This window comes from Buteo buteo, chromosome 2 (assembly GCF_964188355.1).
Source record: "Buteo buteo chromosome 2, bButBut1.hap1.1, whole genome shotgun sequence".
Lineage (NCBI taxonomy): Eukaryota > Metazoa > Chordata > Aves > Accipitriformes > Accipitridae > Buteo > Buteo buteo.
Window position 1 is genome coordinate 78,200,485 of NC_134172.1, and position 13,796 is coordinate 78,214,280.

At 63.7% G+C, this 13,796-nt stretch overlaps 1 pseudogene; it reads left to right on the forward strand.

The window, feature by feature from the left end:
• The first annotated feature begins 9,049 nt into the window (after nt 1-9,049).
• On the forward strand, nt 9,050-10,444 carry LOC142028767 (ammonium transporter Rh type A pseudogene; annotated as a pseudogene).
• The last annotated feature ends 3,352 nt before the right edge of the window (nt 10,445-13,796 follow it).

Sequence of the window (13,796 nt, forward strand, 5' to 3'; positions counted from 1 at the left end):
CTGGGCTCAGAGCGAGCGAAGCCCGAAAGCGGATCCCTCTTTTCCCACGGCTGCGGGTTTGGGATGGGGGAGCAGCATCCCGGCCCCCCCACCCCACCCCACTGTACGGTCCCTGGGAGGTGGCAGTCCCGTGGGGATGCTGCTCTCCCACGCTGCGGCTTGGGGGGGGGGGCATCGTGGTGGGTGGTTTTACTGGAGGGACCCTAAAAAGTGGCTCTGGAAGGGAGGTTCGTCTCCCCATGGAGGGCAGGGTCCCCCCACCCAGGGCTTTGGTCCACCACGGGCTGGGCTGAGCAGTGGTACCCGGCTCCGTCCCTGTTCCCATGCCAGGGTGATGCCCAGGTGGACTGGGGAGCTCCTCCAGCTGCTCTCACCCACCGCATCGCAGAGAGGATGCTCTGGAGGGAGCTTGGGTTGATTTACAGCAAAACCCTTCAAGACAAAAAAAAAGAAAAAAAAAAAAAAAGAAATAATAAAAGGAAAGGAAAGAAACCCCATCCGCAATCTCAGCTCAACCCAGGACCCACATCCCCACCGCTGCCACCTGCCAACCCCACTGCCACCCCATTGCCCCCCCCCCCAGCCCCATCCCGGACCACCAAGGAAACCCCACCCTGGCTCAGACACCCCCCCCAGCCCTGAAGGTGGGCAGCTGCCCGTCCCTGCCTGCACCCATTGTCCTGCCCTTCCTCCCCGCGCCCCACAGCCCCCCGCCACCGCCCCGGGGCCGAGGTGGGGGGGGGAAAAACAGGAAACTCTCCCCAGCACGCTGCTGCGGAAATGAGACAAGCGGGCTGGAGCGGCGGCGAGGACGGCGGGAGGAAGCGGACGGGATATTTGGAACCGACGGCGAATTCTTGGGCTTATCTCTGCGCCGCAGAGGCCCAGGAGTCCTTACAAAACAGCGCCCAGCTGGAGCGAGGCCCGTGGCCGGGGACGCGTCCTCGTCCCCGTGCCGCCGGCCCTGGTACCCCGCTCGGTTGGTGGGATGCTGGTGGCAGGGAGGGGACGCTGGCCCCGGTGTGGTGGGTGGCACCTGCGTCCCACCGGTGGTCGCGGAAGGGACCTGACGCCTTGCTGCGGGGTGGGGATGGGGATGGGGATGGGAATGGGGATGGGGATTGGGATGGGCAGCCCCCCAGGCTGAGTGGTCCCCAGGTTGCACATCCCATCCTCCAGCAGGGATTTGGGGACCAGGGCACCCCCTCAGCATCCCAAAAGCCGGGGCAAAAATCCCGTTGGTTTATAAGCCCCGAGGACATAAGCCCCCTTGCCCACGGGGAACCGTTCCCCATCCTGCCCACAGTTTGCCCCAAATCCTGCCCATGGCCTGCGCTGGGACACCTCTAGCCCGTCACCTCCCCTTCTGCTCCCGCCGGCAGCGGCAGCGTAGCTGGGATGCAGGATGCTCATCCCCTGCCCACCCCGCAGCCCCACAGCCTTCACCGCCTGCCCGCAAAGGGTTACGGCCAGCCCGCCTTGCTCCCATTTCGCCCTTCCAGCTGCTGCTTGCCTTTTTGTTGGGTTTGAATTATTTTTTCGGAACAATGCCGTGTTACTTTACATGCAGCGCGTTGGGCCTGGCTGGGGAATAGAAAGCGGGTCCAGGCTGGGAGCGCCCGACCCAAAGGCAAAGGTTTCTGCAGCATTTCCTAAAAGCTGCTTGCTGCGGGCAGGAGAGCGGAGCCGGGATGGTGGCATCATCCCGAGGGAGCTGGGGCTGTCGCCAGCACCCAGGGATCTATAGTTGGGCTTCGGTGGGGTCAGCCCCTCGTTTGTTAATTGGTTGTGAAAATTAGGCAGGAACCCCGCAGCGGGCAGCCGGGGCACCCTGGGGTCAGCGCCGGGAGCGAGTCGAGATGGGGAATCGCCTTCACGGGGTGTCCCCGCAACCCCCTGGGACCCCCCCGGCCGAGGGCACCCAGCGTGGTGGCAGCAAGGGAGCACCTCTGGAGCCGGAGAACGCCGGCGGTGCCGGTGATGCCCACGGCCGGGACCCGCCGGGGAGGGTTACTGCGGCCAGCGGAGCCGAATTTGGTGGCTGGGGGGGGGCCAGGGTGTGATGGGTCACCCTGGCAGAGGCTGAGACTCCTCCTCTGCGGGGAGGAGGACAAAGGATGGAAGCGGCTGCCCCGTTGCAACACATCCCCGGCGAGCACAATGGAAATGCCATCCTCCGTCTTGTGAAACAGGAACCTCATATGATCTCGCTGAAGGCTGGGGACGCTCTTGTAGGTCTGAGCGTGACGCTCCCCGGGCTCCTTTCTCCACCCGCGGGGAACGGGGACGGTGGGGACTCCCCCCGGCACATCCCTGCCCCGGTGAGGACCGAGCTGCCACCGCCGTCCCCCCTCCCAGTGCCACGCTGGACCCGCTGGCAGGAGGAAGGCGATGCCTTGCAACCCACCCCGGGGGCCAAAATACCCCCGGGTCCTCCCCCAGCCCCACCGAAACGCCGTCCCACGGAGGCACACGCGGCCGCAGCCCCGCCAAGCATCCCCCCTCCTGCCCCACTGGAGAACTCCTAAATAAACTTTGTTCTCCCTTTATGTTCTTGACCCCCAGATTTAATTAGACCCCCCATTTCCTGCCTATATGAAAAATCACTTCCCCGAGCAGGTGGCTGCGATACCGCCGGGGGCTGTTGTTGTTTTCTTCGGGGCGGGGGGAAGGTGGTAAATGGGGGGAAGAGTTTGTTGTTTATTTTTATATTTACAAAGCGCAGCTTTTTCCTGGTGCCGGGCATCGGAAGAGCGGCAGGATGTGACCTTCATCCATCTCCTCCTCGCTCGCACAATACGGCCACGAGCACCGCGGGCCGTCGCCGGCATTGTCCCCCCACGGCGGCCGACGGGCACCTCCCGCGCCGCCCCGTCGGCACCTGGCGCCCGCCGGCACCCGGCACCGCCGCCGCTGGCCCCCAGCTGGGCCCCGCTGCTCCGCACATGTACAGGGGGAAAAAAAAAAAATTAAAAAAAAAAAATTAAAAAAAAAAAAGAGAGAAAAAAAAGAAAAAGAATAGCAAGGTTGCCGGTTTCCTTTCTGGAAAACAAGCGGGAGCGCCGAGCGGGGCGGCAGCGTGGGAAGGAGGGAGCGGGGTTCAGTCGAATTCCCTGGGAGCCTCCCCTTCTGTTGGGGGGGGTGGCCAGGGCGTGCAGCCCCCTTATTTGCCCTGTGCGTGGGGCAAATGAGCCCTTTTCCCCCATGCGTGGGGCAAACACACCTTTGGCCCCGGCCGGCTGCAGCCCTGGCCGCAGCGAGGGGAGCAGGCGAAGAGGGGGTGCAGACCACATCTGGTTGCCCCCCCCTCCCCGAGGTCCTGGGGGGCAAGAGCCCACCCAAAGCCCAGTAGGGACTCGCAGAGCGGGTGCTGTTCCCCGTCCCCATCCCTTGTGGCTCTTCCAGCTCGCCGGAGCATCCCGGTCCCCACGGGAGACTGCAGCGGCACGGAGCCGGCGCCGGCGGCCGGCCGGAGCAGCTGTTTGCCGGCTTCGGCTGCCGGGAGAGCTGCGGTGGGCTGCTCAGCAGAGCTGGCCTCGGCGCGGAGCTGGCACTGCCCGGCCTCCCTGCACCCAGCGTGGGACGGATGAAGACGTAATGAAGGGAAATCTGCTTTCTTTCATTCTTCTGAAGAAGCACCAGGCTATAGAGGGCTGCGCTGCCGCTTGATCCGGGGAGAGACACGCTCCAACCCCGACTCCATCCGTTTTTGTGAATTAGCGTCTGCAGTGATGCAGCTGCAGGGACAAATATCTGATGTGACCCCCTCCCAAAACCAACACTGGTACTCGTGTGCCATGTGCTGGTGGCATCACTGCCCCAAATAAAGAGGCACTTGCAGCGGTATTTTAGAGGGACAAAGGGTCTGTCACCCAAAAGCATCTTCCCCAGCTGGCCCCTCTGCACGGCTGAGCTCCACTCCGGAGCAGCCCGAGACCCCGGGCCAGCCCAGCGCAGGGGGCTCGAGCAGGGGTTGGCACGGCCGATGCAAGCCCCCGGTACTCTCCGGCACTGCAGCGTGCCACGGCCCCGCTGCATCGCCAGAGCCCAAGCTGGCATGGGGCTGGCGTGTCCCAAGCACCCTGCTCAAAGCCCGGCCCTGCAAGAACGAAACTCAGCTGCCTCCGGAGCAGAGAGCGGTGCCAGCGCGGGCACAGCACGTGGCACGGCACGGCACAGCGTGGCACGGCACGGCACAGCACCAGGGCTAGCCTCGTCCTTGCAGAAATGCCACCCAGAGACACCAGCATCACTTCGGTCTCAAGCCAGCTAAGCATCTGAAAGCAGAGCAGGGCAGTTTATTAATTTATTCTTTAATTCACCAGCATCCCCCCCATCTCCCGAGCCGATCGGGTCCCATCCTGCTCAGGAGCACGCGCGGGAGCAGGTGCAGCCCAGCCGGGGTACAGCACCCATCGCCCCAGCGCAGACACCCCTCCAGCACCCGCAGGACCCCCACCCCGTGGGTCCCCCACTCAAGGACCCCCACCCATGGGTCCGGCGGGCCGTGGGTGCCCACCTGGGTGCCGAGGGGCCGGGCGGCACGCTCGCGGCCGCGCTGCTCGGCACAGTTGGTTATCGTTACATTTGGCATCGGTCGCTTCCATTGGGCTCAATAGGGGAGGGAGAGAGAAAAAGGAAAACTCAGCTCAGGGCGATTTAATAAGTTCAGCGTTACGAGCTGGGGAAAAGCTGTGGAACACACAAGTGGTAACGCAGGATTAATCTTTCCTTTAGTCTTGGGAATTATGTTTTCATTAATCCTAATTTTTCCAGATGTTTCACTCCTTATACCACGCTCTTCAAAGCCTCTGTGGCTGCAAATTCTAATGAAGCCATGAGAACATTTTAAAGAGAAAGATTCAAAGCTTAAATTGCTTCCTTTTTTTTTTTTCTTCTTCTTTTTCTTGGGGTTGCGTTTTGTTTTTTTTTTTTCTCCTTCTTTTCCCCCCGGTTGGGCTGTCGGGGAGTGCATGCGTGTGCGGTCCCAGCGCCTCCACATGTTGTGTTACACAATGTGCTAACAAGATGGAGAAGGCCACTTGGACCGCGTGATGCCGGTGTGACGTCTGTTCGGCTTTTGTCCCCCACCCTCGGTAGGACCCGGCTGAGAGGGGCTGGAGGGGGGGGGACTGCCCCCCCACCCGCCGCCTGACAGCTGGCACTGGGGCTCCTGGGGTCAGAGCTGGACCGGGGCTTTTAAAACGCCGGCGGTGCTCGCTCCCGGCTCGCTTAGACACCAGGCGGGTGTTTATGGAGGACCTACGGAGGGGCTGGAGCAGGAGCCAGGCGTAGCTCCGTGGGTAGCTTGCCAGCAGGATCTTTAGGGAACAGGGAATTTTGGGGTGCTCCGGGCTCCAGCGAGCGGCTGGAAGGGGCGGTGGGGAGAAGAGGGATGCCGAGGCCGGGGGGTGCCGTCGGCAGTCCCTCCCCACTGCTGGGATGAAGCCGGAGCTCCCGCTCCCTCCTGCCCCAGCACCCATCCCCGGGTGCCGGCGCATTGCCACGGGGTGGGGGCACCCAGCCGCACCCCCCCCGTGCCACCCCGGCATTCCCAAACCTCGCACCCCTTCGGGCTTCTCCAGCCAACCCCAGCCCGGCACGGCCGCAGGATCCGGCCGCCGCCGCCCGGCTGGGCTGAGCATCCCCTCCTCGCCGGGAGCCCTCGTCTGACGCAGGAGGTCAGACAAGACGATCGGAACAATCCTCCCGGTCTCCAGCACCCGGGATTCAGATCCATGTACTTATATGGCCTGCAAAACGCGGTGGGAGCATGACCAACGTCTGGAAATCCAGATATGACTAGATCCCTTCATTAGTAATTTCTTGTACATGACTTTCTAGACCATAGGGATTTGTTAAATTTGCAGGAGTGTTTTCTCACAGTGCCATGGACTGGCTGTTGCCAGCATATATTGGCTCGGATCTGTCAGATCCTGTTGCCTTATATGACCCTCGGTTAATTCAGCTTTTCTTTGTATCCAGCCCTCAGCGGGGAACTCCTCTAGCAGTCTCAGCGTGGATCATGCTAAAATGGTTCCCCAGTCCTCCTGCCATAAAACAACTGCCCACACAGTGAAAGGGGGACGTGGGGGGTGGAATTCAATGCTCCCCTCCCCGCCGCCTCGGCCCTCGCCAGATGCTTCCTCCATCCCCGCTCCTTCGGTGCCGACAGAAAATTCTCCGTGCCTGGAAAATCTTACTGGAGGGACCGGACCTTCCTCCCCGCAACCGGGTCCTCTCCGCGAGGACCGTGGCATCCCGCCGGCACACCCCACACCCCGGGGTTAATTATTCGCTGCCCTCGGGGGTGCTCCGGGGCCGGGGGGACTTTCACCTTCCCAGCGACCTCTTGAAACTTCGACCTGCTTTTATGGGTGCCATAAAGGTTATTTTTTAATCTGCGCCCCGGAGGGGTTTCCCCCCCTCTCTGCAGCGGGATCTTTGGTCCAGGGAGCGCTTGGGCATCGTTGCTCTTTGCGCCTCGTCTGGTTTGGGAAGCAAGGAGGCTAAATGGGATGGCCTTTTTCCCAAGGGAAGGGGATGGTGGTACCCAGCGGCTCGGCAAAGGGTCGTGGTGGTGGTTGGTCCCGGTCTCCACGTGTGCCAGCATGGCTCATGGAGGGATGCGAGGGGCTGCGGGTGGCGGCAGAGCCCCTCCGTTGGCTTCTGCCCCTCTGGGAGCCCGGATAAGCATCCCAAATCCCCAAATGCTGCCAGAGCAAGATTTCCAGGTGGAAAAAGAGCACGTGTTCAAGGACATCCCGCTGAGCCTGCAACTCCCTATCGCCTGCCGACCGAGATAAGGAGTCGTGTCACCTCCTGGAACACCCCCGGCCCCGAGCACCGAGCCCGGCAGCCCGTCCCCGCGCTGCCGCTTCCCCGCTTGCCCCCGCACAGAGTCTGCTGACCCAGCAAGTGGGGTCCAGCGAGGGCACCCCGACTTCCCGCGCCTCCGCCCCTTGCCAGAAGTGACGGCCGGATCCAGGAGGGCTTTTACATCCCTAACCTCCCAACGTGATGCTTGTCCTCCCCAGCAGATCTGGCAGCGCTGGGATGCTCCAGGATGCGGCTCCTCCAGCATCTCCCTCCTCCTCCTCGCAGGAGGCACTGTGCCATAACCTTGAAATCTTCGAAGAGCTCTACTTTTCAAAAGACCTGTTCAAAAGCTTTTTCTTTTAGCATTTTCTTTAACCTCACCTTAAAAAAGACCCAAACCGAAACGGGAGAGGAGGGCTGAGCTGCTGTGGGATGGCAGGAGGGGAGCGAGCGTGCAGCACCGAGCGTGCAGCACCGAGCGTGCAGCACCAAGCGCGCAGCAGCGAGCACCCCTGTGTCAGGCACACCAAGGGGAGCTCAGCTGGGGCCAAAATGCTTTCCCCAGCTCTTTAAGAGCAGCCCAGCACCTCCATTTCAGGAGCGCTACCTGCTCCAAGCATCACCCTGGGGTTTTATCTCACCTACCATCAACCAAAGAGGTTTTACTGTGCCAGGCTGTCCCCTTGAAAATCCCTTTGGAGGGCTGACGTGGCATGCAGAGGGGTTGGGGGCTGAAATCACCTTTCTTTGCCTTTTTTATACCAGCAAGGAGTGGGGGAGGCTTCTCCTGAGTCCCCTTGTCCCTCGTCCCCGCTGCCCCGATGGAGGTGGGAGCCGGCAGCAGCCGCGGGAGGTGGGTCGGGCTGTGCCCCCGGTGCGGGCACAGGCAGCAGCAATGGGAACATCCTGCCCACACATCCCATCCCATTCCCAGCCACCCTGGGGACCCCAGAGAAAGCCGTAAGGCACCGTGGGGACCCCAGCCCCACATTTCCTCGGGCGAGGGATCCCTGCAGGAGCATCCGCTGCCGTTAGCATCACCAGTCGAGCAGCAGGGACATGTTATGGGCGGAAAAAACATCCCGGGTCCCATCCCGCAAACCCCCGCAGCTCTCAGCAGCCCTCCGCCGCTGTTGGCCACGGCTTGGGCACAACGCAACTCCTCCTCAACCCCCAAAGGCGCTGCCTTCAAAGCACCTCCTCCTCATATACGTTGCCCCCATTTCCAGCATCTTTGGGTTGAAAAATGGCCGGGGAGGGTTTGGCAGAGGAGCCTCGCGCAGATTATTCAACAATTGTTTCCCATTTTGCGCCCTCGCCTGCCTCATCCTCCAGTAACAATGACGAAGAGCGGCGCGGAGCCAGCGCCCGCGGCAGGGGTGTTGAGATCAGGGACAGCACAAAAATATCTTCTCTCTGGAACAAATATTTACCAACCCTTCTGCCTTTTGTTCTTGTGGTTCTCATATATTTTTTTTTTAATTTTTTTTTTTTTCCAGACATTCACTGGCAAAATGTCACACTAAGCAGCAACCCAGAAACTTCGGGGTAGCTGCTTGGCTGCTCTGGGCTTTGTTTTTCTCGCGCGCTAATTGTTAATGAATTTCCAGCCATTCAAGCCAATGCAAACCTGTGAGAAAATGATCTTTTCGGCCCCGATTTCGGAGCTTTATGGCGCTTCGCAAAATCCAGGCAGTTGCTGAGCAAAAACGTGCATCATCCCGCAGCGTGGAGTGGTGATGGTGCCAGAGCCGTCCCTGGGTGGGATGTGCCCAGAGCCAGACCTGGAGCTGCTGGGGTCTAAGCACCCAGCATCGCTCCGGGGGTTTCAGTGGCATGGTCCCCGTTCCCGGGTAGGGATGGGTTAAATGGGGGTGTGTGCCATGGTACCCTCACCCCTGGCTGGCTCCTCACAGATCGCCCTTCTGCCCTCTTTGCCCCACAGCAGGTTTTTCTTGTTTCCCTTCAAAATCACAACCTCCCTCACGTCCACTTTTTATGGCGGCCAAACAAGACCACGTGGGTAATTTATGGGCGTTGTGTTTAAAGAAGGGAGGGGGGGAAAAAACACCTCTTCTGGCACATAAACTTATATCTTCGGTTAAAAATTAACCGTGGCCATAAAACCCCTGATGCAGGAGCGAGAGGAGCTCACCCCACGAGTGCTGCCGGGCTGCCGCCCCGTGCCCAGCCACCCCACCGGTCACCGTCTGCTCCTGTCCACCCTGGGATGGCCGTGCCACCCCCTGCCTGCCCCCACCGCCTCCTGCCCCTCTCCCTGGGGCTCTTCCAGGGTGCCCTGCTCCTCTTCTTCACCTTCTTCATCACCTACGATGAGCCCTCGGCGCAGGCAGAAGATGCCAACTTGGTGGCCAACCAGCTCTCCGGCATCTTCCCCCTCTTCCAGGACATCCAGGTGATGCTGGTGGTGGGACTGGGGCTCCTGCTGACGTTCCTGCCCCGCTACGGGCTCAGCGTCCTCACCCACAACTTCGTCCTGCTCAACTTCTCCACGCAATGGGCGCTGGTGCTGCAAGGCTTGCTCCATCATTTCCAACACGGCCGGGTCCACCTGGACCTTCGCAACCTCCTCACCGCCGAGTTCGCCGCCGTGACGGTGCTCATCTCCGTGGGGGCCGTCCTGGGGAGGACGAGCCTCTGTCAGCTCCTCGTCGTGGCCACCTGCGAAATCCCCGTCTACCTCGCCAGCGAGTGGGCCATCGTCACCTGTCTGGGCGTCCTGGACGTGGGGGGCACCATCACCATCCACGTCTTCTCCTGCTATTTCGGCCTCGGCGTGTCCAAAGCTCTATTCGGGGCGGCACGTCGGCCGGTGCACCCCAAGGAGACCACGACACCCCACTCCGACCTCCTGTCGCTGGTGGGGACGCTCATCCTCTGGGTTTTCTGGCCCAGCTTCGTGGCTGTCCTCTGCCAACCGGGAGATGCCCAGCGCCGTGCCATCCTGAACACCTTCCTGGCCATGAGCGCCAGCGCCGTGACCACCGTGGTGGCCTCCAGCCTGCTGGAGAGGGACAGCAAGCTCAGCCCCGGCCACCTACAGAACGGCAGCCTGGCCGGCGGAGTGGCCATCGGCGCGGTGGCTGACATGGCCGTGCCGCCGGTGGCCGCTCTTGCCCTGGGCAGCCTCTCGGCCGTGGCGTGCGTCCTCGGCTTCAAGTTCCTCACCCCGCTCCTGGCGAGGAATCTCGCGCTCCGGGACCAGTGCGGCATCCACAACCTCCACGGCTTGCCCGGCATCCTCGGCGGCGCAGCCAGTGCCGTGGCCATCCTGGTGGCATCCGAGGACACCTCCGGGTCCCGTTTCTCCCAGGTGTCCCCCGTCGGGGGCGATACCAGTGAGGGGGCATGGAGATGGTGGGGGGACCGTGGGGCGGGCGGGCAGGCGCTGTGCCAGGCGGTGGGGCTAGCGGTGGCCATCGGTGGCTCGCTGCTCGCCGGGCTGCTCACCGGTGCTGTGCTTCGGCTGCCCTACCTGGCCCGGCCACCCGAGCGGCTCTGCTTCGACGACTCGTTGTATTTTAAGATCCAGGATCAGGCCGAGAGCCCGGGGCCAGGCGGCACCGCCGAGGAAGGAGCCTTGGCTCTGAAGGAGCGGGTTTAGGCACTGGTGCGTGCGCAGCCGCGGCGAGAGCCGGGGGAACCGGCTCAGGGGTCGTACCTTTCTGTCCCCATCACCCGTGGGAAGCAGCAGGCAGAAACGCTGCCTGTACCCGCTCCCTGCCCCACGCCCGGCTCCGGCTGCCGGGAATGCTGGCAGGACCGGGGCAGCACCGTGACACCCGTCCATCCTCCGTCCTCCGTGGCTGTGAACCCCCTCCTCTGCCCCAGCCGCTCCCGGGATCCCTCCATTCCCGGCAGCAACTGGAGAAACAATCCGCTCAGGGTGTCTCTCCCGGGATGGCAAATAACCCCCGGCTAACCTGGACAGCCCTGCCACAAGGAACCGGCACCGGTGCTGGCTGCTTCGCTCTCGGTGGGCGGCATCACCGGCGGTGCTCGCCCCGACCCTCGGCTCCAGCTCCCACCCAGGACTCCCCTGCCCACCCGGAGAAGGCTATCGGCTCGCTGCTGGCTCCAGCCACGGCACCGGGCTGGGGACTCAGCACTCACCGCCTGGAGGGTTGGAAATGCAGCGGCAGGGTGAGATGAGCTGAGCTGGCCCCAAGCGGGGGATTTTACAGGGATTTGATAACCTGCGCTGGGCAATCCACTCTCCAGGATAGTTTGCAAAAGGAGGTGCCAGCTTTTTTTACCACCGGTGCAGCAAGCGGTGATGAGGATGCAGCTAGAGCACGGCGAAGAGCCTCAGAGAGAGCCAGGAGGTACCCGCACCCCACAAAACCCTCATCCCACCCCAAAGCTGGGACCAGGAAAGCTGCACCAGCATCCCAGGCTGCCGGGGGGGGCCCAAGGAAGAGCATCCCGCCGCGGGCAGCGAGCAGCTTCCACCCCGTGGAGGACAAAGCCTGCGGTCCATCGCTGGCATGCGGCAAGCTGCAAGCACGGGGCCGCATCCTGCCCGGAGAGCGAGGGCTGTGATTCACATCCCCCCCCCTTGCCATGAGTCACCGCTGCCCCTGCGCCGCCACGGATCCCGCTGCTGCGGAGACAATGTCGGTGATGCTCGCGGGCTCCCGAGGGGGTCGAGGCAACCAAATCCCCCCCCTCTCCCACCCCGGAGCAGGCCGCAGGAGCGGGGGGACTCTCAGCGCGGTTGGGGGTCCCCAACCCTGAACCGGTGGGAGTGGGGCTGGATCCCCTTGGCCCCAGGCAGAGCTGACACCAAGAGGGAGCGAGGCTGGGGAATTCGCCCTCCAATAATCACAAACAGGCTCGGGGGCCCGGGTGTGTTTGGTTAATTGTTAGAATAAAATATTGCCGAGCTCTGACAAAGGAATCCTGCCCCGCAGACCGGCGCGGCCGAACAATGGGCCCCGGCGCAGGATGCCGTGGGTCGAGCAGCGGGGCCGGGGGCCGCGGTGGTGGGAGGCAGCCCGGTCTTCCCCCCCCCCAACTCCCGGCTCCCAGCCAAGCCCCAGTGTCCCCCCCTCAGCTTCTCGGCCGCTCGGCGTGGACGTGCCCCGTGCCGGTGTCGGAAGGCGTCGTGTGCCCGCTCGCCGGCACGGAGCGGGAGCGGGGTCCGGCCGGGCCCCTCGCCGCTGCGTGGCTCCCGCTGGGCGTCGAGAGCCGCCGGAGTCAGAGTCCGCCCGGGGAGCCGCGATACCATCGGGACCCGGATCGGCAGCATCCAGCCTCGGTGCAAGCTGGCGTTCCCACTGAGCCCGGCATCCCGGTCCCGCTGGTTTTTTCCCCGTGCCAAGTCCTGCCAGCTCCAACACCCGGCTCCGGCGGCAGGGAGGAGGGTACACGGGGCCGGTGGTCCCGGGACCTGCAGCCACCACCTCGGGAAGAGAGGAATCACACGCACGCACCCACATAACCATCACCTGCACGCACCCGTACACACACGCACACGCGTGCACGGACGTATACACGCGTGCGCGCTCGCATCCACGCGCAGCCCCGAGGCTGCCAACCTCTTGCTGGCGGAGCCGGCGGTGGAGCTGCTTTCCAGCATCGCCCAGCTCTTCCCAGCGAGGATGCAGCCTCCCGCCGAGCAGCCCGCGGCACCCGGCGGGGGAGCGGGCGATGGGGGCGCGGGGAGGGAGAGCACCCGAAGCCGGACCCGGGCACACCCCGCCTCTCGGCTGACATATCCTGGCACGGGCACCCCGGCACGCCGGGGCACAATCTGCTCGGCAGATGCCTCCAAAACCGGCAACAGGCCCGGGAAATTATGGGGGGAGGTCAGCACTTTCCCACTGCCCGGAGCGGCTCAGGCACCCGGTATCCCACGGCTGGGGGTGCCGGGAGCCACCTGGGCCGTGGCACGGCTCCATGCAGCCCCACTCCTGGCCATCCTCATCCCCCCGGGATCCGCTGTCCTCCAGCTGGAGCTGGGCAGCGATGCCGCTGGGTGTGCCGCCCCGCGCCCGGCTCTCCCCGCTTCTCCAAACCAGCCGCTCTCCAAAGGATGGAGCAGTAAAATATTCAGCAGAGCCCCTAGCGTTTATCACACCGTAAATCTGGGCTTTCAACAGCTTTACGATGCTGCGGGGAGATGGGAGAGAGAACAAAACGCTGCTCTGCTTCGTCAGACACAGCCTGCGTGTGCCAGTGCCCCCAGCGCTGGGGCTGCCAGGGGACGGGCCCCCAGCCCCGCTTGCCGGGGGGGTGAGGACCGAAGCAGGGGGTACGGGTGGGTCAGGGCCCCCCCAGACACTGGCCAGGGGGGCTGCTGGTACCCCAGGATGGTGACGGCTCTGCTCTGGTCCAAAGGCAGCTGCGTTTTGGTGGGACGGCGACGGTGCAAAGGGGTGAAACGCGCCTCCGGCATCGGCTCTGCGGAAATAGGGCAGCCACCGTCCCCTGGGCACGGTCCCCGGGCACGCTGGGGTCTGCCCGCAGCCGGCTTGGGATGCGGCACGTTGGCCCTGGTAAAGGAGCGCCCGTCTCCATCCCCGTCCTCATCCCCATCGCCGACCCCCCGGCTCCCGGCGGGCCCCTGCCGCGATTGCAAAACAAGCGGCGAAGGGAGGAAACCATGATTGCGCTGTTTGCACAGCGCTCGGATGCATCTGGCGAGGAGATCAGCCGGCGGCACATGGCACGGCGGCCGAGGGCACGGCCAGCGAGCCCCCCCACCCACACGCACCCCGCGCATCCCCTCGTGCCCTAACACACGCGTGTGCAGCCGCGTCCTGCCCCGTAGCGTGCCCGAGCGAGCGTAACCGCATCCCCGAGCGAGCGTACCGCATCCCCGCCAACCGCCCGGCCCGCGGTCCGGGCAAAGCGTGCTCGGACCGCGGGCGAAGCGGGGGCTGGCGGGACGCCGACCGGCTGCCAAGCGGCTGGCACGGTACGGGGAGGGGGGGGCCACGGCGGCAGCGGCT